At 47.8% G+C, this 25,885-nt stretch overlaps 2 long non-coding RNA genes across 4 annotated transcripts in view; one reads left to right on the top strand and one right to left on the bottom strand.

Moving 5' to 3' along the window:
* Nucleotides 1-25,885, bottom strand: part of LOC121107263 — a 239,851-nt gene that overhangs the window by 147,688 nt on the left and 66,278 nt on the right. The window lies entirely within an intron of this gene.
* On the top strand, nt 15,681-25,721 carry LOC101747457. 2 transcript variants are annotated; one of them, XR_005840996.2, is made up of 4 exons: nt 15,681-15,854; nt 21,812-21,924; nt 22,369-24,220; nt 24,299-25,720. It is a non-coding gene; the product is annotated as an uncharacterized LOC101747457 (long non-coding RNA). The 2 variants fall into 2 exon arrangements; XR_006931822.1 differs by lacking the exon at nt 15,681-15,854 and having other exon boundaries at nt 16,997-21,924; nt 24,299-25,721.

Here is a 25,885-nt window from a genome sequence, read left to right as displayed (position 1 = left end):
TTGTTAAGAGGGGCAGGGTGGGGGAATCTGTTCCTTCCAAAAATAAGAGAAGAGCACAGAATGGAAGGATGTGCATTCTGTTTTAATGCCAGGCAATTGGAAGTCTGCTGGCCTGGAATATCTTCCCACAGGTTGTCAAAGCCCCATGCTGTTTAGCCACAGCACTGCACTCAGAAAAGCACCAGTACTGGTCTCCCAAAGGAGTGCCCACACTCTGCTTTCCTCTCCTCAGGAGGAAGACAGCTGGCCCACAGGACAGCCCAGGAAATGTCTCACCACTGAACCTTCCCACCCAGATTCCATCTGCCAGGGAAGGATGTCCTTCCCTGCTCAGAGGATGAAAACATGAATGTAAACCCAGATATCAGCAACTGATAACACAGGGAGCTGAGGTCATTAATAAACCCATCCTAGAAACTAGTGGGAGAGCTTCTAATTGTACTCCTACAGCTTGTTTACGTTGGGCTACGCTGCTCGCTTCTTTGAACCTCCTTGATTTTGAAGGCGGGTTTGCAGTGTTTTTTTGTTGCTGTTTTTCTAGTAAGCAATGTACTGCAATTTACTCTGTATCACAGAAAACAGAGAAATATCTCTGAAAGAAAGACAATTCATGCAAGGAATGACTCAGGCGTACGTCCCATCCTGCAGAGAACAACGCTCGTGCCATCATAGCAGAGCCTGCTCAGATCTGTAACAAGGCTGCTGGAAAACAAGAATGACTTTGGACGAGTTATAGAAACAAAAGCCAAACCCTCTGATCAAAGAATCAAATTAGAGACAAGAAAGAAAGACAGAACTGGCTGGCAGTCAACCAGACGCCCTGCGGGACTTGGAGAACACAGTTTCATCTCTCTTTGCTTCAGCTCCCCATCTGTATGATGGCTATTAGCCACCTGATCCGGTTAGCCAGCAGGGGACTGGGGTCAGGAAAGTGTTTTACTGTGAACTGTCTGTGAGCTCTTACTGAATCCTTTTGTACCTGGGAATTCCTTCTCCCATGGGACACACAGAGGACATGGGGCTCGGGCCTTTTCTCTCTGCAAACCCTACAAAGTCCCGAAGTCCCATCCCTCTGCTTCCCTGCTATTGCTGTGTATCTCGTACAGGGATCATCCTCTTAAGACCATTTCCCTTCTATCAAACCGGGCTGGAACTGGCTGAGATGTGCAGAAGTTGGTGACTTGAAGGATGTGCAGCTGCATAACCTGCTTCCAAGGAAAACAGACCCAAAAACCTGGCTGGAGCAAAGCCAAACCACCTCTCCAATCTCAATTGGCAGATTGGTTTATATCCTCCAAGCAGTCCTGTCTCTTTTCCCATTCAGTTGAAGTCTCAAGGGGAACTTTATCACCAGGCAAATGAGAAGACAATCTGTTTTTGATTTTCATTCAGCCTCCATCGCCTTACTGTCTTAATGCACCAAGGACCTAGGGACTGTAAGATGAGCCTGAAATATTTAAACAGCATCTGGAATATGAATATCAACAGGGGAGAAACCATCCCTAGGAAGAGCTGACCAAAGAGCACTTAAGTGTTAGAAGTCTTTGGATTCAGATCAGGACAGCACAGGAGAAACCACAGCTTATTAGACAAAGTGCAGAGGGGAGTCACTGAGCTTTTCTGAGCCTGAGGGATGCAGAAGGCCAGGCCAGAGCAACACACAGGTTCTTTGTCACCAGATAACCTACCGGACTGACTCTTACTGGTACAGAGTTTCTGTTGCACTCACATCAGCCCTGGGAGATGGACCTGCAATGCTCTTGAAGGCCACCAGAGAAACACACCGTAGAAAAGCGCATGGGACACATGAGTAGGATTTCAAGCCAAAGCTGCATCATCCACGCGTGAGCGTGCCATCCTCCCCAGGCTGCCCAGCTTCCCCATGCTGCCTCCTCAGATGGGCAGCCATTCCCAGGGACACAGAAGCCAAGCTTCCACAGCCACTCTCCCAGGATTCAAGGCTCCATGTCAAACACAGGGATGTTTGGTGTGACACAGCTGCTGCACACACGACAGAGCCTGGTACTCAAGGTGTTAATGCAGATCCCTGCTGGAGACCATTCATTGATGTTGATAGCAGTCCACAAGAATCTTAACCTCTGTCTAATACTGTCATGCTGAATAGATGGTTTGCCCTCGTGTTTGCAGCTTTCACTGCCTTGTCACGTAATATCTTCAGGGGCCAGAGGCCACACCACTGCCTCTATCAATCCAGCTGCGTGCCCTGCCTTATTGCATTAGTTCTCTACATCTCTGTCAAGCTCTGGTAGGCAGTCAAGGATGTTTACTGATATCCTCTGCACAGTCAATCTGAGAGTGATCTTGATATCTATGACCCTTCTCCTTACAAATCACATTGGTTGAAGGCTATAATTATGGGTTATAATTAGAAGTGGAGTTTCATCTAATGGAGGCAGCAACATGTCAAGTGCCCCAAGAGTCCACTGAGCTGTAGAGTCTGATTCCTCACACTTCCCTCTGCTGCTGTTGCTGTTTTGGAGCACATGAAATGCCTCTTGCACCGAGGACGACCTAGATGGTGCTGACTACCTTGCTTCAGGTGCTGTATCTCCAGTTAACAAGTAAAGCTCTGCATGTGAGTTCAGTCCATCATTACACCTACAAGATCACACAGCACAGCAAAATATATTAAAAGTTAATGGATTAAATCTGCTGGCTTTCAACTATTTCCATGGCCTGTCCTTCCCTTTTCCCTTCTTCCTATCGGTTGTATTCATTGTCTTGAGAGAGATTGTTCCACCTCTGGACAGCCATGCAGTTGCAGACAAACCAAACTGCAGATCAGGAGGTCTTTGTTCTGAGGACAGAAGGAGCCAGGATCATCTCTCATAAAGTAAGAGAAGTGATGAGCACTCTCCTAATTCAATTGGTGCCAAGAGGAATTCAGGCCCTACGGAGGCATTTGAAGAGGTGAAACTGCACCAGGAATTTCTTTGGCAGCCTGGGCAAGGAGCAGACAGACACAACATGTTTAAGTCTCAAACGCAGCAATGAAGTGTGTGCTAATATTGTTAGTTATCTGGAAAGCTTTCAGGTTTCTTTGGAGGAATACAATGAGACAAATTAAAAAGACAGCACTGGCTGCACCTCCAAGCAGCATTTGTTTACTTTTGTGCCTCTGAATAAAAACCACAGTGCAGGGTAAGAAACAACGCCACCACTGCCAGAGAGAGATTCCCAAGTGCTGTCTCATCAGGAGTCTGAGTGGAGCAACCTGAGATGGAGAAGAAAGGAGCTGCAAGAACCAACCCCAGAAAGATGTTTCTCCAGAGACTTGGCTCGTCCTGGTGGAATTGTTCCAGCCAACACTGGACTCCATTCAAAGGGGAATTCTGGAAGCAGCTTCCCAACCGTCTTGTGTGATAATCCATTTCTCTTTCCTTCATCCTGACATGGCAGACACTGGAGAAAATGATGAGGATTTTATAGCTCTCTGCGGCAAGCAGTTAATAACTCTCTAAGGCTATAGATCTGGGCTCCACTGCAGAGCTGGCATAATTCACAATAAAATATGACTTTTCATTTATCACCCTGGCACTCAATATATACTTCCTGGTGAAGCCCAGGATGAGAAGGAGGGAGGAGGATACCCCATGTTTATGTTTAGCAGGTGTTTTCACAAACATGGCACATGGGGAAGGATGATGAGAAACAAACCAGGAGATGGCCTGGGACTGTTAGAGGAATGGCTGCAGACACTGGAAGTAGTAAGGCCTCCGCTTCACAGGGACTTTTCTGCCTATAATGATCAAAAGAAATCCCTTTTAAGCTCAGGCAAGGTCTCTGCCATTGTGTAACACTGATAATGAAAGTCAAAGGACCCAAATACCAAAGTAAAATGGTATGTATCTCTGTCTTTCTTATGGTGCTATCAACCCAGTGCCCTCACATGAGGAGGGCTGCTGCGTCCCTTGGGCTGCATGCTGATGGCCCTGTGCACCCATACGCTTCTGCAGGCACCCTGTCTTGGGTTCAGAAGTGCCTCAAAGACATCCATTGTTGTGTCTTTGCAGAGATGCAGGGAAATGCTGTCTGTGTTCTTTGGGAAGAGAAACAAACCCGAGGCAGAGACTTGCCCTGAGAGAACCAAAGGCAGTTTGCCTGGAGCACCTCCCAGGAGCTCCTCCAACAAACCAGCTAGCCTCCAAGCGTCTCTGCTTCTCCTGCAGGCATGAGAGATTCCCTCCGATGCGCAACCCGAGAACTGAGCAGAAATCAGATCCTGGTGCCTCCAAATCCCACCTAGCCCCAGTAAGGAGATCACCCTCAGGGAAGGGAAGGCAGCAAGTAACTCTGGCAGGCGTTGGCAGGCAGCAGCAGTCACAGCTGCCTACCAGGCGAGCAGCAGCACTCCCACATGGCCCACGTGTTGAGGGGCTCCTGCCAGGCATGTTCCCAGAGCAGGTGCTTGCTGCATGGGAGACGCCTTCATCCCCTTGTAGCTTTTCTCTGCTGGATTCCCTCTGCCTTGAGCTGTCAGTGGGAACAGCACAAACACTGGCCTGTGTAAATCAGATAGCGAGGCATGGGTTTACTATGAAATAGAAAGCAAAGGAGATTGGTGGGAACTGTACTTGCATGTGGCTCTTTTATGTGGTTGCATTGCAGGTGGTTAGTCCACTGCATCACATCTCTCGAAGGTCTTATTATACATAGCTGCAATTTCCCTTTCAGTTCCTTGCACCTACACACTTCATCAGCTGATCAATGGAAGAAACTCTCATCTTCCCTGAGGAGACCTGCAGCAGCTGCTTCTGCAGTCACACAAAACCAGTGGAGCACAGAGCTGTGGAGGCTCCTGGTTCCTCCTCCCCACCCCCGGCTCAGAGCAATGGCATCCTGGCTTTGCTGGAGAGCTCAACCCGACAGGGAGGGTGAGGATTTTTACTATATTGCTCTAAACATTCTGGAAGTGTTTTAGCAACAGAGGCAAACAACAAACATTATCCAGTGCACAATATCGACTCAGTTAATTGGCAAGTGAGGTGTTGGACTGGCCTCCTGCTTGGCTTAAATTGTATATGCACCGAACACTGTCTCCGCTCATCATGCTGTCAGTGGGAAAGGCTCCATACAGGGTAATCACATGCTGCTGCAAACACGGTGCTTGGTAAAACTGCAAATCAAAGAAAATAGCAGACAAACAACGAGGGGAGATGGAAGGAGGGGGTGGAGGGGGCCATGCCAGAGAACACAAGCAAGCTTGCAGCCTGGAGCCACAGCTGCACCATCTGGGAGCTCAAGGATTCATAAGAAACTTCTCTGGGATGGATCTGAGGCCCGTGCATGGTGGCTGTGGGCAGAACCTGCAGAAATGAATAGGCAGGAGAGAGCTGGGCAGCTGCTCACATCTTTCAGCCACACTGCCAGTGAGTGAGGGAAGCACTGACCCTGCAGAATGGTGTAACAGAGGGAAGAGGATGTTCTGTGCTGCCTTCTCATACAGCCTTGGGAAAGTCACTGGTGCCTCCTTTGCCACAAGTCCCACATGGCAACTGAGCACTGCCAGCCTTCCTGTGCCTCTGCCTGCTGCTTGCTGCTGAAGGACCAAGTTATCTAAGACAATATAGACCCTTAAGGATGCATGTGTGCGCCCAGAAGTATTTAAAATTGTTCTAAGCAATTACATGCCTAACTCACTTGGGTCTTGTCCCATTTCAGTGCAGCCTCAGGCATTCAGATGCCTCTCCAAATCTTGCCCTTGGACTCTTTGAGGCAGCAAATTGTCTCTTACTATAACTATCTGTATAAACAAAAGTATCTGTGTATGCACGCACACACACATCGCTGTCTTGTTCTAAGGCACAAGTAAACAAAGGGCTACAGAGGTCTAAAACGAAAAGCTGTCTCTCAAGAGGTTTCAGGCATGCAGTCATCCTGTAGGTTCTTACTGCAGGTAGGCACAGCCTGGCTAGAAAATCAAAGGTCTGATTCTCTTCCCACTGTGCATCTCACCTGCTCCTCCCAGCTGGCAGCCCAGCAGCCAGGCAGAGCCATGGCTCTCCAGAGGGTCAGTGTGTGCTCTCGGCCACCGGACACTTCTCAGGAGCTGATGAGTCACATAGGCACCCAAGCAGACTGAAGGAAGGCAAATTGACATGAACCTTGACATGAATTGACTCCTGCCTGAACCAGGAAAAACAAAACAAAACCCACGCCCAACCCACATGCATTAGCAATAAGGTGGTTGCTAGAGGAGCTTAATGAGCAAGCTGCTCGTTCCTTGAAGACAGCAATTTAATTTATAGCTGCCAGGAAAGCCCACACATTTGGAGATCACATTCTTGGTGGTAGCAGTGTCACATCGAAGAAGCACAGGGCAATTTGGCCACCAGGGACAAGCGCAGCTCTCTGTGATACCAAGTCCATGAAACTCCAAATCTGTACTTTTGGCTCTGACAGCCTCCTTGCCTAAGGTTTAGGCACGTTTGCTGGGGAGGCGCTTGGACACGGATGTTATCCTTCCTGTTAAGCTCTTGTGCAGAAAAGATGACAGAAGGAGAAGCATGTGGGTGAGAGCAGTCCATAATGTCAGTCAGGCCACACGGCCAACAGGAGAATTTAATGTACAGATCAGTCTTTCACTCAAAAGCTGCAAACTTAATTTGTTAGTACAAGACTTACTCTCTGCCTCTGTGTATTCTGCGCCTAACCCCACTTCCCAGGATCATCTGGATAGCAGACATTTCCATTAGCAGTGCTTAGAACTCAGCTCTGTCAGCACTTCCACTACAAGTTTGGAGGAGTTGTTTTAAGTCCCCGTAAAGCATCTGCTCCCAGCTGGAACGCAGCACACAAGAGGGGGAGATACATCTGCAGAAGTCCCATTAACACTAAGCGTTCGTTATCTCCTGGGCACTGCTGTTGGAAAACACCTCCCGAGCTCAGCGCAGAAGCCAACATCCTTACCAGATTTACTTTACAGACATTTGGCTGGGGATTTTACTTAAGGTTTAACTCGATTGGCAGACATTGTTTTGCTGAGTGGCTTCTGTTCCAGCTCTAGGTTTCTGTAAAGCAAGTATGAGATGCATTGGCAGTGTGCTGGGTGTTAATTACCAGCCATAAGCACGCCCTCGAACGCAGTAAGATTCTTCATTCACAATCTGGACTGAAAAAACGTTGCAAACAAAGCAGTAGGTTGTAGGAAGGGGTGGTTTTTCCATACCCTTCATGGAATTGGATGAGAGCTCGGGAGCCAGGCGGGGAGAACAGAGAAAAGGCTATTTAGTGTCAGGACAGCAGGGAGGGATAGATTTAGGGAAACACCATGAGTCAAACTAAATACACAGCTTCATGCACGTGAACATCTGCTGCAGAATGAGGTGCATGCTGGTACCCTAAAAAATCTGCCCAGGGATGCAGGAGATGCTACAAATCCACACGCACTCACTGCAGATGTTCTTAGACCCTGCTGTTGCTCTCAGTCCTTTGTTTTGCTCTGTGTTTTTCAGTTTGCTGAGCAATGAAGCCATGAATTGCAGCCCCCTCGTTCATTCGTTCCTTAGGTTCTCTGCCTGCTGGCCAAGTAAATTTGGAGTCAAGGCTGGAAATGTCCCTCTGAGAAATGCCGCTGGAGGCAGACAGAAGCACAGAGATACGTCAGCGTCACTGGTGGGGTTTGGAGGCTGCAGCAGAATTTCTCTCCTCTCCCTCCTACCCTTATCTCTAAAGCTCTTCATGTTGTGTAAAGCCTGGGACCATGTGAATCCTAGAGCAGAAAATGAATAGGGAGCATTGCCAGCAACAAGATTTTAATAAAGATCCACATGCACACATCTTGGAGAGGGAAGGGAGAAGTCTCTGGGAGTCTGCCAGCACACGGGGCAGCTTTCCTTGAGATCCCTGGCAGGATGCTGAACGTCTCCCTTTGCCAGCATCATCACTGCTGGAGGGCAGGGATCACACTTCTCTCCACCTCGCTTCTGGGAGGTTTCTTCCCAAGGGCAGTGGGGAAGATGGAGAACTGACTGTTCATGTTGGTTCACACAAAGCTGCTCAAAGCCACTGTCCAGGCTGGAGGGAATGAGACTGCCAAGCTCTCACTAAGCACTGAGCTGAGTTCGAGGTTATGGTGCTTCGAGCAGGACATTAATTAACAACAGAAACCAGAAAGGCTACTGTGGTGCTGCAGAGCATACCACAAGCCTCTAAGTAAGCCCATTCCAGCCATGCATACAGAGTTACTCACAAGCCCAAGCAGGACTTAAGCCAGTCCACTACAAGGAAGAGAAACCTTTAAGAAGAAAACTGGCAATTGCTACTAATTCATTAGATGAGCCTCTTTGAGACGCAGGTGTTAGGGGATAAAAAATATCATTTTTGGAATAGAAATCAACTCAGTGCCTGCCCTCAGCTTCCACCTCTGTGCTTTATTTTCCTTCCTGCAGCTCCAGGCCCCCTGAACCTTGCTGGAGATGCTGCCTATTTTTACCCTGCCTTGGCACTTATGTTATCGTTCATGTCAGAATGAGGCCAGGCATTAAATATATCTTCCCACCAAAACTCCCCAGATTTTGTTAATTTAGGCATTCTAGTGTGATGATGCCTACCACACTCAGAGGAACACTCAAAACCGAGTGTCGCAGCCCCGTGCTGAGACCTGACTCCTGCTGCTGGAGCACGGGGAAGTCTCCTGCGTGCACATGGACACAGCACGTGCCATGGAGAGGGAAGTTTTGTTCCGATGAGGACAGTTTCTGCTGCCCTCACAAGTCCCACCCCAGAACTGCATTTCAGGGGGCTCTATATATTTATATGTCAGCAATTTGTCAGCTGCCCTGCAACATCTGCTATAGGTAGTAAATCAATACATAGCCAGTACGACATCTTTTCGTATTAAAACCTCTCTAGATTTCAAGGCTAAGAGGGTGTAAGAGCTTCCAAGGAAATTCCAGAGGTCTTGTATAAAACTCACCAGCCTGACAGACTAATTACCCTATAATTCATACACAATTGCAATCTATACTGGAAGTGATTTTATGTAGATGACTGGGGTGACTCTCATTTCCTCTCCGATTTCTCCTGAGCCTTTTTTTCCGGTATCAATTTCACTGAAAAAGAAAAATATCTTGGAAATTATTAACACACAAAACCGCATTTTATTAAAGCTTATTTTAAGAGCTGCGTGTTAAATCCACATATAGATACAAAGGCTCACGAGGAATCGCTCCTCCTGTTTAAGGTCTCAATACAAAAGTCTTCCTGCATTACCTTCTGGGAATAGTGCCAGCCGAGAGCCTGAGAAATGGTGTAGTAATAAAAATGTAAGACACTGGATCGTAAATTATACACAGGATGGGACTGATGAGGGAGGTGGTGAGTGTATTTGTCTTTCACCCCTTGCAACGAGCTCAAGTACTGCCTAAAGTCTCTTGACCACAAGAATTTCAGAGGAGATCTCTTAGCTGCACGCCTTGTCCCAGCAGCCCTGCTCCGCGGGGTGCCTGCAACAGACGGACTGGTCAAGAGATGAACATCACACAGCAGCCCCCACCACTCCCTGTCACCCAAGTGTCACCCTGACAGGAGGAAGGCTGAGCCCCCACCACGCACCCATGCCTGCCTGTTTGCAAGACGATGGCTCAGCACGAGATAGCCCAGCTGCATTCGGAAAGGAGGCAATTAGAAATGCTTCGCAGAAAGGATTTTTCTCCAAATTATTATTTACAAAATATGTCAATCCCTCGCAGCTTAATTCCATTCTTCTATTTTGCAGGAAAGATGAGGCTCCAGCATAGTCAGCAATCCTGTAACAAGGGTGGTTGCTTCCTTCCTCACAAGCAGGAGAAAGCTAAGGAGGGATTTAAGACTCTTCTCTCCTCCTGCACCATCGCTTCCCCAGACTCTCCCAGGCTTGTTCACACTCATTTCTAAGAAAACTGTTACAATATCATAGTTACAGCTATAAGAAGGTCAGCAATTCCTAAAATCTCAGCCATTTTGTGGGATGGAAAGGAGAATTTCCATCCTCCAGCCTTCCAGGCTGCCCCACAGCCCAACTGTGTATGCCCAAATCCTGTGGGAAGACAGATCTCTGGGAGGCACTGACCCCTCCCAGGTGTGAGAAGGGCCTTTGCTTTTTGCTTCCGCAATGCCAAACCTTTTCATTGCAGCAGTCCCTAAAAGCAGCCCAGCAGTTCACTGTGAGGCGGCCATTTTCTGTGTCACTGAAGCTACATGAAGCAAAGTCCGCTTTCATTTTTCAGCTTTGACTCAAACGAAATGTTTGTGGACTGAACCCCAGCCAAGAGCTTTGCTCTGCCAGCCTCCAGCAGGACCCTGTTCTCTGTTTTTTATTTGACTTCCCAAGTACCTCCTCACTCCATTGCAAAGATAAAAGCAAAGCCAGAGACCAGGCTCCAGTGGAAACTTGGTTCGCTGGTCTCCACAGGAAGTCAGACGTGTGATGAGGAGCAGCAGCGGAGCACTGTGGATTGCAGGTGATGCTGCTGCCCTGCAGACACTTCCCTGCCCCTTCTGCAGTTCCCCCCCTGCAGCCAACCCTGCAGCTCACTGCCCTCTGCCCACAGCTCCCCACCTGGGGGTCCGGCGCTGCAGGCGCTGCATGGCACAGGGTCCTCCTGCTGGAGTGAGTTAAATGAGCCAGCCCACACAGACAGCCCCAGGATACCCAGATTACAGTCATTTGTTCTTTTTATAATCGTGACCACAGTTTATTCACTTGAGAAACACAGAAAGACAAAGCAATAACATGAGCTGTTTGAGGAACTGGTCACATCCTGACTGTTAGGTTGTCTCTCTTAGGGTTTTATGCACTGCAGCTCTGCTCTCGTGTCTATCTTAAAATGGTTGTTCTGTACCCCTATTAAAAAGCAGCAGCTCTAACTGGAGTGCTAGAAGAGCAGCTGGCAGGGACTGCAGCCCAGTCTCTGCCTGCAGAACCCACTCCCACTCCTGGGCAGGAACTCCTGCAGCCCACTGCAGTGCTCAGAGCTCCCATGGAGACCAACAGAAGGGATCGGGAGATGGAATCTGGGATGAGTCGGCGCCTGGGAGTCAGAGGAGATAGAAGTGGGAGCAGGATCAGATGGTCTGGGTCAATGCAGCCCGTAACAAGGGAGAAGTGAAAGAAGGAAGGTAAATCGGGCACATCTCACCTCCAGCAACCAGAGAACAAAGGAAAGCCTGCTCTTACAGACCTCCACTTCCCCTGTTGGTAATGGAAGGGAAAGGTAATTCTCCTGCCTTCCAAGGATGTTATAGGAAAGCTACCTTACATCATGATGGTGGAATTGGTTTCGGTCCCTGCTTTTATATCTCCCCTGCAGGAAGGGCATTCTGCACTGTTTTTTGCAGCATTCTCACCACATAACTTGCCATGAAAGGGGTTGGTTATTGCTCTACGCTCCTTTTAAGTCATTAGATTGATCAGCAGGGTTGAGTTTAAGAGCTCTGCATTATTCTTTGAAGAAATCTCTCTAGCCCAGGATGTCAAACACCTATGCTAAGTGGTATGAACACCCCTTCCCTCTAAGGGCCACCCATTTGCTTCAGATGGAAGGATACGGCTACACAGAAAGGCAGAACTGCTTTGCAGACCCACACGGCAGACAGAACAGGTTGCAGCAGCTCCCACTCGGGAGCACACAAGGATGTTTTTTCCAAGACAGAAAAGCTATGGAAGCAGAGCAACGATCTGCCAGGAAACAAGAATCAGCCCTGCCAGTTTGGAATGAGATTGTTCTTTACAAGCAGCACAGAGGTCCGGCAATTATAATTAAAGACAAACCTGCTAAGGCAGGTGAGGCTTTGCCCACCGATATGGCAGCAGTGTAGGGCTGCACAGGGCTGCATTTTGGCAGGGCCACTGCCACCTCGCACCCTTGTGCTGCAGAGCCACCGCCTGCTGCTGTGCTTTGGGCTCCGAGGGCGACCACTGCAGCTGCTCGGCATGGCAGAGCCACACCATATCTGAGTGCAGGACAGACGTGAGGAAAGAAACCATCTCCTGCTGCAGCAGCAGTAAAAGTCCTTTGCAATTGTTAAAGCCAGATGGAAACTAATTTTTCTCTTTTTTTTGCAGCCTCTCATCTTTTCCCTTCCTTCCCTGGCTGGTACAAGACACTCCAATGCTGAGAAAAGGCAATCACAATTAAATGTTTCACTCCTAAATGAACAGCTTGGTTTGCAAATGACAACGGTGACCCAAAAAATGCAGCTCTCAGCAAAAGCGGCCCAGCTTTCTTTGCAAGATATCCCAGGTCTTCAGAAAGGAAACTGCTCCTCCTGGCACCATTCTGAGCTCTCCAAAGGTGCTCTTTTGCCCCTCCGACCCCTCTTCACCCCAGATTTACAGCCTGTCAGAGGTAATATGAAGAAGTGGATGAGGCACGGAGACACACTGGCCTGGAAGCTATTCTTCTGAAAAAGCACTGCAAACCTGCTCCTTTAGATAAATAAATAGCACGTCCCCTGCGAGACATCATCCGCAAAGCACTATCGTACGATGCCTCCGCTGCCATAATTCCCCATGTCCTTATTGCCCGACAGCCTCCATAAAGAGCCGGCAGGTTTATGTGCCACTTAAAACCAACCTATTACTAGCAGCAAACTTCTTTCAACGAGTTGCTGTGTGCTTTGACTCAAAACGAGACCATCGCGTCGCAGCCTGACCAGTGAGTGTGGCTCATGCTCCCTTCCAGGGCACAGGGACAGGCGGGCACTGCCCCACACAAAGGGAGGATCCTCCAGCACTGTGGCTGTGGGCAGTCACACCGAACTGAGTACAATTACAGCAGAAGATCGAACCCAGCATGCACAATTTATACGCTGCAAGACATAAATGATGTTTCCCCATAGGCTATGCATGAAGGGAAGCAGGTTTTCTCAAGATGGAAACAGACATTGATATCTAAGCGGTAAATAGATGTTGTATCACTCCAGGATTTCATTCAGTGGGCATGCTCAGGGGCTGCTGTGCCTCAGGGACATGAGGAATGCCTGTGTGGTTTGCAGACCTATAAAGGTTTCAACCTTTGCTTGGAATGAAGGAGCTGCACTAACCTGCGTGCTGCTTTGCGGGTGGTACAGCATGCAATGATCTCTGAACAGAAAGTGGGAAAGGTACCGAAAATTTCCTGAACCCTTCCAGCCTTCCCCTACGTCAGTCTGCAGTCAAACACTGGTTTTTATTTTAAGATACTGAGATATGTTTTCTTCCTGTCATATAAAATTAAAACACAAAACACAGGGGCAAGCCAGTCGCCCCAAACTGTCCCATCTGCTTCGTGATCAGATTTGATGCGACAAAAGCTAGAATATTTGTTTGATTTTCAAAGAGCATATGGTTTGATTTTTAAAAGCTCAGCCACTCACCACCAGGGCCAGCCCTGTAGAGAAGCCTGATGCGCAGCAGCTCCATCAGTGACACATGGGACTTTCTGGAAGAGCCCATCACCCAAGCTGGGCATCTGAAGTCCCTGGAAAAGCTGTCCTTGCTTGGGGGGGCTGAGCAGCAGAGATGCAGGCTGCCTGGTGTGGGGACGTAATCCATCTACACGAAAAGCAAGGAAGACTTTAAAGCGGAAGGAGGAAAAAAAGAAGGAAAAAAAGAAACAGGAATATAATAAAACAGAAAAGGGGGGAAAAAAGAAAGGCAGGAAAGGGTTGAATAAATTTCCCCTTTGGTTTTAGACTAGTAACACTATAAACACTACTGAATAAATCACCCACAGACCAGCGAGCTGAAATAATGCAGGGGAAAGCCTGACTTTCCATTCATCATACTCCCCCTGACATATAATAAATGCTTCTCATTCAACCAAAATGAATTAGCATAGTCGACACAGCACGCTTACATACCGATGCCCACAGATTACTCTGCTCTCTGACTGAAGCCTCCTTTCCTGCCACACTCTCCCCTGTGCCACCTTCTCCCAGGGAAAGCAGAACAGCCTGACCTAGACCAAGGGGTCCTTGCTGCCCACAGTGCCCAGGACACCAGGGTCTCACCGCTGTCTGGAGCACCCATAAGCCCCAGTATGATCTATCATGTCTGGTATGAAAATATTGGCCACGACAGCCACAAGTCACCGCTTCTTCCTTTTGCCCTTTCTCAGGGAGCTGACATATAAGCTGCAGAACTGGAAATGGCATTTCAGAGTCCCATTACAGCATTTTGGCCCCCAGAGAGAGATGTCTCTCTGGCGCCCTACCTTATAAGAGCCAAGGAAAAAGGATGAGTTGCTTGCTTTGTACAATGCACAGGTCCAGGAGAGCCCAGAGAGGTGTGAATGTGCATTTGTGGAGCGGAGTCACTTTCACACCACTCAGAGGGAGTCCTTCACGCTGACCCCAGCCAAACTGCAGCACTGGTGCCAGCCTGGAAGGACACTCAGGAGCTTGGGACACAGCAGGAGAGTTACAGGAAGCTAGATCTATGCCGCAAAACCCAAGCCAGCACCTGCCACGAATGTTATCACATAAAAATAGCTTTTCTGTGATAGAAACTGGCTCCAGTCAAAGGGGACCCAACCATGGCTGCAGTGCGGTAGGCACCCGGGGGCAACACTGGGGCTGAGACATGATAGGCAACCTCTGCACCGGCTCCATCCCCAGAATATCCATGCACAGGTCCAGCGGGTGTGGGTACACTGGGAAGTGCCCGGTCCCTGCACAGCCAGACCAAAGGAGAATGCCCACTGTGGGGAATGAGCCCAGCCCATAGCAAACCGTGCTGGGCCCTTGTTAAAGAATGGGAAATAGCCTCTGCTGATGGTCTGAAGGTCTGAAAACACCGCGGGTGGATTAAACCTATTTCAGGAAGAAATACCACGCCAGGTCTGAGTGATTGCCTAAAGTACGGCTAGAGTGATGTGAAAATGGGTGATAAATATTAAGAGACGGAGATGAGAGACATATAATGGAATGTCTGACAAAACCTTAATTAGAGCCTTGTTTATACTGAGAAAATATATTTAGCCGATAGCAGCACTGGGGGTTTGAGATTTTCTATAATGTGCTTAGCTTTAAAATAAACATTTATTTTAAACACAAGTAAGTCATTCAACTAGTTAGTGTGAAGTCAGGGTAGGTGAATAGCTTTCAGTAAATAATCTACTGCGTGCATTTATTCAAGCTTCTTTTTACCCTAAGGAACAAAAAAAGCCTGCTATTGCTCTGTGCTAGTCACTTCCTTCTACTAATTCTTGAATCTCAATTTCTCCGAGGCTGGAAATGCTGCACTCCAAGTGGAAACGAGTGGCTGGTGATCCCCACTCGTGGAACAGCTGCTAGAAAATCCAATCCGGATGCCTTCAGGTTTCTTAAACCCATCTTTACTTGTTGGTAACTCTCTTAGCACAAACAGAAAGCCCAGCACTGATCCGAGATGAATTCTGGTCAAAAAGTCATTTTCATGATAGTTTCTCATGGCCTCTTCTCCCTCCTGCCCTTGGCTACTTAAAACCAGAAGTCCTCAGGGTGATCTCTGACTCAAATACTTCCCAAATACCCAAATACTTTCCCCCAACAACTTTTGCTGTTAATTAGCTGCCCATCACAGCCTCTGCAGAGACAAGGGAGGGAGCTGTGTGTATAACCAGTCCCTGCTCTGAGTCACCAGGTCAAAATTTGGCTATCAGAAAGCAGATAGCAGATTCAAATAGTTCATATAATAGCTTCAACAGCTCCTCACCACCTCTGCTTCTGAAACAACCCAAGCAGTTCGTGTCACCACAGTGGATGTGGGATGGCCCTCAGACAGCTCACAGAGCTGGGCTCCACTCTCTCTGGGCAGACAAATTGCCCTGAATAATGGATCGCCCTGGACGAAGTGTGCTCCCCAGCAGGATGAGCAAAGGCTTCGGCGGGTAAGTGCCCACTGCTGCAATGTTGATCACATCAGGAAGAGCTGCGAAGGACTTTGGTGGGGAGATATCTTGTCCACTCTTTGCTCTGAGGCTGGAGTTTGACACCTCCAGTGTTTGTCAAAGCTGTCTAAGCTGTTCTTAAATACCTCTGGTGACAGCTGCCACACCACTCTTCTGTGTTCTCTTCCTGTTGCTCACGCTGTCACCTGCTGCCAGAGTCCTGTAAGACTCGTGGTGTTTTTCCTGGGGAATGAGTAAATCCATGACGAGGTTTTCAGTCCTCTGATGTGGCAGGAAAGGTCACGCTCCATTTGTCTGCCTGTGCTGCTTGCTCCATCTGTGATTTCCTCCAGGCTATGAGCTCTAACAGCCCTACCGTGCTCACCATGGGGCATCACCAGCCAGGCCCCACATACTCCCTGCTGGTTCCCTGCAGACTTTTAGGGCTTTTGTAGAGGCCTGGAGGGACCACTGTGCTCCCTTTAGCACCATCAAGGCAGCTAAGGCAGGGAATTCCCTTCTCTCCTCTCCCAGCCCCTCGGCACAACAGGGTTTGCACAAGGCTGTCCCCAAGGGGTGGTGACAAGCATGCTGAGCCACACATCAGCGTGCAGCAGGGCCAGTGCCAGCCCAGGCAGCCCCGGAGAGGGGGGAGCTTGGGGATTGATGGCATTGTTGCCTTTGCCTACTGCTCCTTGGTTGCCAACCAGCAGAACGGATGTCCTGCTTTGCATAATGCTTGTACTGCAAATATTATTAACCTCGTATATCACTGGGGAGTGCACACAGCTCCCGTTTGCAGGGAGCACCAGGGCCAGCCCTACTCAATCTACTTCTATAAACAGAAACAAGGACCATTTAATAAGCAGGAGGCAGCTAGTGTCTTTAGAGGTTAAGGCTTTGTGTTGATTTTTTTCCCCCCTATACAAAAGATAAATATGCCCAGGAATTTTTTTTCACTACGGGTTTTCATCTTCTCGACCTCTTGTAAACTAAGCGGGGTCAATCACTGGTCAGTTCTTCAGGAAGAGACCTCAAGGGAATAAAAAACCCACAGTACATTAGGAAAAGGAATACTTGTGACTTGTGACTTGGCTTTTTAGTGTGTAACGCTACGCTGTTCGAGCCGACAGCGAATGCTCATTGCAGGCAGGGCTGGGAAGGCAATCACAGCTGCAGAAGGCTCATTCTGCCTGTGGATGTGAAGCCGGGGTGAGATGGCATCTTCAGGGAGCCAAATGGAATTAGGAACCAGAACTGTATGAGAGTCAAGCAGCCTTCGAGGTCCTGTAAGAAAATGCCAGCATTGGTAAGAAGATCTCCTCTCTTTCTCCAACAGGTATTAGCCAAGGGGTAGCTGTTTAGTGCCTCAAGTAAAAGGCATTCTGGTCTGCTTCCTTCCTTAAATTCATGCAGCAATTTTGTTTGGATTCAGTATGTTTGCTCCCCCTACTGAGCTGTGCCACGTGCTCTGTGTATGTCTTCCAACAGTTCCCCAGCTACCTTTCCTACGTTGCCTGAATTTCCCTAGTGAGTAAAATGATTCCTATGTTCGGTAGCCTGTAAAGCACTTAGAAATCTTTCAGATGAAAGGCCCTCATCGAAAAGTGTATAATAAGATTTCATTATTGTATCATTTATTCTCATTATCGCTAATAGCTGTGGTTGTATAAAATGTTCTTCCTGCGATAAGAACGGACTATCTAGCAAACACCCCAGCCCACAGCAGCTAAGGACAAAGAAGGCATCAGGGAATAGGTGTCCAGAGTTCACTCAGCTGTTTGCAGCTCCCCATACATCCTCTCCGCTGCTTTGAAGATTTTAATTAAAACCTACAGAATGGTGTTTCAGGACCTGGAAGAGATCCAGAGGTATAAAGGACAACAGGCAAACTGCGAGCTTCCATTCATCACAGATATTAGGCTTTTCAGAACTGAAATGCACAAGGTGCTCACTCAGGAAGCTGGAGCCTGGGCAGAGCGGAGGTGTGGGGGCACACAGTACGCTCAGCAAGGAAAAGGGGAAGGTTTGCGTAAGGCAGGCTCTGTTTTCAGGGCACAGGTTGCCTATGGGCTCCGCAATGAGCAAACAGGCAACCTGTAGGTGTGTTGGAGATGGCAGACAGTGTTTCAGTGAGAATTTGGGGGTGTATGAAAAATAAGATTGTGGATTTAGCAGCTGAAATAGACCAGAAAGAAAAGAGGAGTGAAAGAAAATTAAAAGCACTGCTAATACAAGAAGCAGTGTCTGAAGCTGTAGAACTCACTGCCCTAAACAAATATATGAAGAGTAGGATTTATAAGCAAGAGATACAAGGAACAGCTGGCTGAATGGTTTTTGAATGGGTAAAGGAAAGTATTTACAATGTTGGCCAAGCAACTTGACAGGCATGAGGAGCTGTGTCATCATTCAGGCAAGAAATAAAAGAGGTGACAGCTGTAAGATACCTCTCCGTTTAGAGAGACTGAGAATGAGGGATTTCTGCACCATTCCTGCCCTTCCCCTGTGTGCTCCAGATGCTGTAACTTCAGTGACTTGTATTTCTGTTCAGACACTCATAGCCTTACACACATCAAACAGTGCAGTGGCAAAGCAGAGAGCTTCTTCATCCAGGGCCTGGAGAAAGCAGGTGGGCAGGATTGCATCTCAGACCTCTGTCGTTCCAGGGTGGTGAAGACCAGGAAGAAAGCAGTTCAGGCTGGATTTGATGCTGGAGCCTGGGGACCCTTCAGGCAGCTGCAATGATCTGAGATAGTTCAGTACAACAGAGAAGCCAGTCTTCAGACTGAAGGGGAAGGAGGAGACAGTTGAGATCCGACAGCACATCCAAGGGAAAAACAAACAGATCAGAGTGGCTCTGCAACACACCATATTTAGTGAGATCAACAGGAAAAATAATATCCAGCTTCTCTAGTTGCTGAAAATTAAATGACTGCAAAGAGCATGAGCTGTGTTTTCATTCCAGACCATGGTATCTCCAAATGAATGGGGAAACCATCAAGCTTATGCTTGGGTGATGCAGGAATTTCTTGTCGATTCTCCCTCTCCAGAATGATTCAAAAAAGACCCATTTTCAGTGCTTAGCTCCAGTTCCAACATCCAGACGAAAGGCACCATTAATGGGACATCTCCAATTAGTCAGAAGAGATCTGGTCTCCAGGGACTTGGATAAAGAGAAGGACGCTTTGCTCAGCTCTGAGCTGGCAGGTGTCCGCTTTCCAGGGCGACAGATCCAAGTACCTCAACGGGAATTTTAGATAACACTCTCAAGATGTTGCCAGAGCTGCTCATCAGAACTGCTCTGATTGACTAGCATTACTGAACAGCAGCTATTTTGTCCCTTTGATCACGGCTGGTCCTCAAGTCATGGACGAATTAAATATTGAATAGGCTGTGTGACGGCTCAGGACAGCTGTTGTGTCAAAGCAGCCCTGAAGGCCTCCGTGCAGTCAGCAGGCACAGGGTCACAGCAATGGGGAGAGCCAGCAGCATCCTTGGCTGGTCTCCAGAGAAGAGCTGAAGCCACAGACTCAGCAGTTGGAGGAAGAGTGACCTTGCAGCCCAAAGGGTGGATCTGAGCAGAACTGGAGGATTTTAAACCCAGGATTTGTGCTTTTCCAGAATGCAGAATGTTATTCTCTGGACTGATACCACACTGCCAAAGGGGGTTCATGCAAGTCTGACCAAGTATTTTTTCCACTGTGTATGGCTCCTGGGCCATGTGAATACAGGTCCATCAGAAACAACTCAGAAGCTGCAAGGCACAGAAGAGCTACCACAGTGACCAATTCCCTACTCACACGTGAAGAAATGCTGCACTGCACAAGCAAAAACACTCTGTGCTTTGTGCATGCAAGGAATTGTCTTGCTTATACTGCTAACTGCACCATATGCACACTGTAGGCTGGAAATGTCTGGTACTGAACCTGAGACGTTGAGCCTCGGGGTGCCAAACACTAGAGAAGTCCAAGGAAAGTACTGGCACAGGTGGAGCTAGGGAGGATTTGTGAATCTGAAGGCGCCCTGAAATCCCTCTGGTAGCTGCTATTTGACAGCTCTGTGATTCTGAATATGGTTTTCTGGCTAACCCTCAAAAATCGCACAAATGACAGTGACTTTGGTTACAGCACAGCAGCACTTTAATTGCAACAAGGGCCCCTGCTAATTTAGCAGAAACCCTTTTAGCTCAGATAACTGCTCCGCTAATGAAATCAGAGCCATCACCACTTCTGGCTCCCCATGGTAAAACCTCTGTCCTTTCCAGGGAGTGAATCTCACCATAGCTTCAGACAGAAGTTTTAATGGGCTTTAGCAGCCTTTGAGGGAAAGTGCTTGAAGGACAAAATAAATCATCTCTCTTGCCGTGCTGTCATAAAACCCCCCTTCCCCTTAATATTCTTTTTGCATCACCTTCCAGTTCTGCCACCATCACGTCTACAAACCTTAGACTTAACTTGAAAGAGAAGATCTACCCAAGTGGAACAATAAAGACCCCCAAAGTTTCCATACTTCATATCTAAGATTTAGGAAAGCAGAACAGCCCCACAAATCTAAAGACAAACTCATTGTAGGTCCTTATACAGTGGGGAAACTGCTCCAACAGCTCTTCAGAGGGCACAGTTAGCAAAACCTGCTCCCTTTCTTCATCTTAAAGCTCTCTGCTGCCTGGGGGGACACTCTGTGGCTTATTTGGAGTTGGCTTTAGCAAAAGTTGCAGTCTTTTATGACTGGAGGATCTCCAGCCAGTGCAGACAGCACAGACAGCTGTTGAACAGCGCTCTGCAGGTGTGCTCCCCAGGATAAGTCCATGGAAGGAACTAGCTGGGTTGTTCCTGCACCTCAAGTAGTGCAAGGCAGAGGAAAATGTGCAGATATTCCCAGCACTCCATGCCAGACTGTAAAAAAATCCAAGAAGAAGGCAGCAAAGGCACCTCTGCATCCCAGCTTTTCTTCCACTAACAACAACAGCTAAACTGGATCGCAAATGTTGATTCGTATTTCCAAACACTTTCTAACCATTGCAAAGAACAAGTGCTTAAGGGGTTGGCTGTATTTATGCTTTTGCTTGTCTTTAATAAAAGCTGTATTTATAATGCATGATTAATTATTTTGCACAAGCCTCCCTTTTATGGGAACGTGTGAAATTTAAGCGATTTTTAATACCACCTCGCAGACATCACTCCTTCTTCCCACCCCCATTACCATTAATCCACGTTGTAGAAAGATGTAACATTTGTCACTGGTTTATTATGAAGTGCAATGTTGTGAGTTATTTATGAGCTTGCTATTTATCGAAATACTTGCGGGTAGTTTTAGCACTCCAACTCCAGGGTGAAAATGAGCCAGGCTTTACCCACTGCCTGGCACAACCCACTCCTGTTTAACCACTTCACTGCCGCTCTCTGGCTGTGCCAGGCTGTGTTTTAGGGCAGCTTCTCAGCCTTGTGACTTCCAAGTAAGCTCAATTACCTCTTGTTCTCATTAGGTGGAAGGGGATACTGAGGAATGCTCCAGAGGCCATGGGCAGAAACAGGCCAGGAATGGAGATGTTTTTGAACTATGTATGACTGTTGGAAAGAAGGCAGCCTGGGAATCTCACAGCACAGTGCAACTGGCACAACCACAGACCAAGGCAGTCCACTATTCAGTGCCTAGTAACAGATACCCAAGAAAGAGCATTAGAACACAACAAACACGTAGCAGCCTTTCTCCAGAGTATTCCCCCCAGCTGCCAGCAACCTGCCACACAGGAACTTCCCAGGCGAGAGCTTTGCATCTGTCTTTAATAGCCCTCAGGGGATTTTTCAGCCTGGAGTATGCCCAATCCCTCCTCAAATCTACGAAGGCATTTTTGCACCATGATGCCCTGATGGCAAGGAGTACCAGAGCTTAAATTCCATGTTGCATAAATATTTCTTTTTGCTTGGTTTGACTCCACCATTGCCTCTTACACACAGTGCCTCCCTGTGTATCTGAAGATGCCACTGTAACCTAATTCCAGCAGGACAATTCCCACCTCCACTCAACACTAATGCTGGTGGATCTGTAAAGCAGATGGAGAGAAATGCAGGTAATGATGTGATGATTGGGTGATAGGAGTAATGAAGAGCAGTCAGAGAAGAGCATCTGTGGGGCCCCACAGTTCCTGCCACTGCAGAGCAGCAGTCTCCCAGGCCATGCCCTGCTTTTACTTGGGTCTGCCTGGTGCTAATTACGAGTGTCAGCACCAGGGCTGTGCTGTGTAGTCTCTTTGCCAGGAGCAGTGCAATGGGGGGAAATAAATTTAAGGCGTAAACCTGGAGTAAAACTGTTCTACAGCAGCTTAGCCCCATGTCTGAAAGTATGCCCTGAATTTAACTGGCTGTGAATGGAATGCAATTGTTGGCGGCTCCCCTGACTAGCGGAGCTGGACTCTGTTTTCAGCTATTGCTTTTTAAACATTCAGGGCAGCGTGACTCGCTACAAGTGAGCATGCTCATATGACTACGAGCTTAACTTCTGTTGCCCTTCTCAGCTTCTCTCTTCCAGCACAAAAAATGGAAAGTACAAGACCTGGAGTGCTTACCCTGCCCCACCAGTCCCACGAGAGCAGATGTGAACAAGAAGAACCAAAAATGTACTTCTGAGACCTTGTTTCTGCTCCGAACATGCCCTGCTGTCTTTCAGCCATACATCTGACCTGAGCGTTCGGGGCTTAACACTTTAGGAAACTGGCCATGCAGGAAATCCAAGAGCAACGCTGGGTATTGTTTCTTTTCAACAGCCCCAATCATAAAACACTGCAGCTGTGTAGCAGGGAGCTGCTGCAGCCAGAGCAGCAAGTCCTCGGAGGTCAGTCCCTGCTTCTTTTTCCTCAGCATTACATATTCTTTCAGTAAGAGACAAAAGAGAACAGCAGCCAATGCACAGCACTACAGCTGTTGGTGAAGGAATACAAATGAATCCCCTTCATTTGAAGTTGTAGGGAGAAATTAAGAGCATATAAACATTCCATCTCAACATTGGTTGAGATGGAAAATGAACCAAGTGGTTTCCTTGCACCATCCAACCCAGCTCAGCACCTCCAGAGATGCCCCTCGTCCACAGCAAGCAGGGAAGGAGCTCACGTTACTCCATGATAAATGGAAGAAACTCATGGAAGCCCACAGTGCCAACCACGTGTGCTGAGCAGAGACCCCGTGCTGAGGGCTGAACGCTCTAAAGACAGCTGTTAGCTTACAGACAGCGCTCAGCGGCACGCAGTGAGCTCAGGTCACCAGTCACACCGCTGCCAGGCACAGCTCAGCAGACCTGACAGAAAGCAGAACCCTGCTTATACCGAGCTCAGGGAGGAGGCTTCTGCTTTTATGTTTGCTTTTTAGCAATTGCAGCTACCAAAGTTGTCGCTTTTCAGCGCCTGAAATGTCTCGATGAAAACTGTTTACAACACTTAGTGCTTTGTGCTGAGATCACTCGCTGCAATGAAAGCCTGCATTTTATTGAAAAGAGCAGACACTTTGCAGGCGGTTTTATTTCACTCCAACACTTGGAGCTCCCTGGCACAAGGTGGGTACAGATCCTGTCCTGGTATGCAGATTGCTGCCGGTAGAGATGTGGAGGTGTGAATTAGAAGGCCAAGAAGTGTATTCAAAAGGTTTAGAAGCCAGCAGCAGGTGGATCGGAGCGCATTTCCTCTTGTTCAATGCATTTTTGTTCTAACCCTGCTGTGTCTGAGTTTTTCTGTTGTGTTAGCTATAGTCAGATTTCCCCACACCTATTTCAGCAGGAAACACTATTTCATCAAAATAAGCCAAGCTGATTGTGATTGAATTTCCGTGTTTTAAGAGAAGTCTGCTGATGGAAAGCATTCTGTAAAAATCAAAATAAATCTGGGAACTTTGAGGCTTGGCTTTTCTGTTATGAATAATTTGGGGGGCGGGGAGCCACACTCCTACTGCATTTTGAGAGCAAAGCACAGTCACCTGTAATTTCTGAACACGGAATGCTCCGAAATGCTGTGGCAGGGCATTTTGATACAGCTCCATGATTGCTCCTAAAGGAAAGTGAGACAGAAAAGCACTCCCCGCCTTCAACTAGCAGACCTGTTCCACTTGATCCGGGCAGCTCTTGGACTCCCTTCAGGAGGTCAGATGAGATGAAACCTTCACTCACTAACAAACATTCTATACTGCGCCATGCACTAGGTTTGAGTCTGTGGATGTGAAGTCAGAGTGAATTCCAAGTCACCAGGGCTAGCATACATCTACGAAGGTATGAATGAAGAAAGAAGACATTTGATTTGGATTCCAACAGCATAACCTCCAGCAAAGGTCAAGCAAAGCAAGCTTTCTACAGCGAAAGTGCGACCAGCTTCTGTGCATCACCAGGTGGGTGTCAGTCCCACCTCCACTGCTCCATCCCAGCCCCTCTTCCTTCACACTGTGCCTCCATTCCCCTCTCTGCAGATCACAGCTCACTGCCCTAAGAGCTCAGCACTGCCATAGCTCCGTGGTGCGGCTGAGCCAAACCATAAGCTCCAGGGGCTCCTTGCCCATCTCTCCAAAGCAGAGAGGTATGACAGGACGCCGGGCAGGTTGCCACACTTCAGAGCTTCTGAGAGATTTCCTTGCCAGCCGAGGACAGCCTGTTGTCAGGAGCTGGTCGGGCTGGGGTGATGGGGTGAACAGCTTTGCACAGAACAAACAGGATAATAAACCCATCTTAATGCCTACAGAGGAACACAATCTGACCTTATCTATATGCAAATTGTGGCGCCTTCTTCCTGCCCTCTGAGGGCGGCTGAGTTGGCTATAATGTGCCTGATAAGAGCAGTGCATTTGCATTCCACCAGATGCTGTTAGGGGCTTCTCTCTGCTTTGTTCAGGGACTTCAGTTTTATTTAAATAAAATAAAATAAAGTCAGGGAAAAAAAAAAAAAAAACAACAGCCTCTTCTGATCAGAAAGCAGCTCTGTTTTGCTGACACCTGTTACAGAACCACCAGAAGCTCAGTAAACTTTCAGACACCAGCTCCCATACCCATTGTCAGCAGCATTTGCCTCCTTGTTTTTTGCCATCAGGCTGTATTTGCATGGGAAGCAGCCACTGGTGCTGAGGAATCCATCTGTCCCAGCTGCTCCCTCCTCACCTGAACTCAGGCAGTCCTGCTTACAATGCTTTTGGTGCCTGTGAGTTGAAAGCAGCTGAGAAATTAGAGACTGGAGAGAAAAAATAAAGGAAAAGTAAAAAACTGCTGTTCTCCCAACATGCAGCCAGCTCAGAATGGCTCCCTGCAAAAGGCTTCAGGAACCTCAAAAGCAGTGTGCCACGCTTTTCTTTCCAAAATCAGAGGTGAAACACAGCCAGATCTGCCCACATCAACTACTGTGCTCTCCAGGGCCGTGCAGAGCTCACTGCATTCATAAGGCATATGCTTATCAAACCAGAGAAAAACTCACATTCTCCATAAATCTGCACAGCTCCCCTGTCCATCACCCATTTCCTAATCTCTGTGAAGCTACCCAAGGTCCTACTGAGCACCCACTGCCCTGTTCCAAATGTCCCAAATCAAGGTGTAACGATGCTTGCTCCTAACTCGAGCAGTCAGCAGTTACATGAAGTTTGGAAGAACTACCAAATCCATCACATTCTGCTCCTACAGCATCTGATGTTTGTTTTAGATATTGGCCCACAGCAATCTGGGGAAGTAAGTGAAAAGTAGGTGCATTTTTAGGGTAAAAAATGAACACGGTATTTCTATGCAAAAAGCCTTAAACTTTAGGTAGGGGCGAGAGGGAAAAAAGGGGGAGAAATCCATTTAAAAATCTTTTTGCTTCTGTTCTTTTTTCCTATTTATGTTTTCAGTGTGGCTTTAGTGGCTCTTTAAAGATGTACTACAAAGCTTTTAATAAAAGCCAGAATGAAAGGCAGAATCCTCTTTAAGATCCTAAATCAGTCTTGCAATACGTGTCTAGACTCACAGGTTGCTAATACATTAACTTTTTAGAAGTGAGATATTGTAACACCAAGTAATCCCTTCAGCTGCTGCTGAAT

Source organism: Gallus gallus, chromosome 19 (assembly GCF_016699485.2).
Source record: "Gallus gallus isolate bGalGal1 chromosome 19, bGalGal1.mat.broiler.GRCg7b, whole genome shotgun sequence".
NCBI lineage: Eukaryota > Metazoa > Chordata > Aves > Galliformes > Phasianidae > Gallus > Gallus gallus.
Note: the sequence above shows the minus strand (reverse complement) of the source record. Positions and strands in the feature narration are given on the sequence as shown.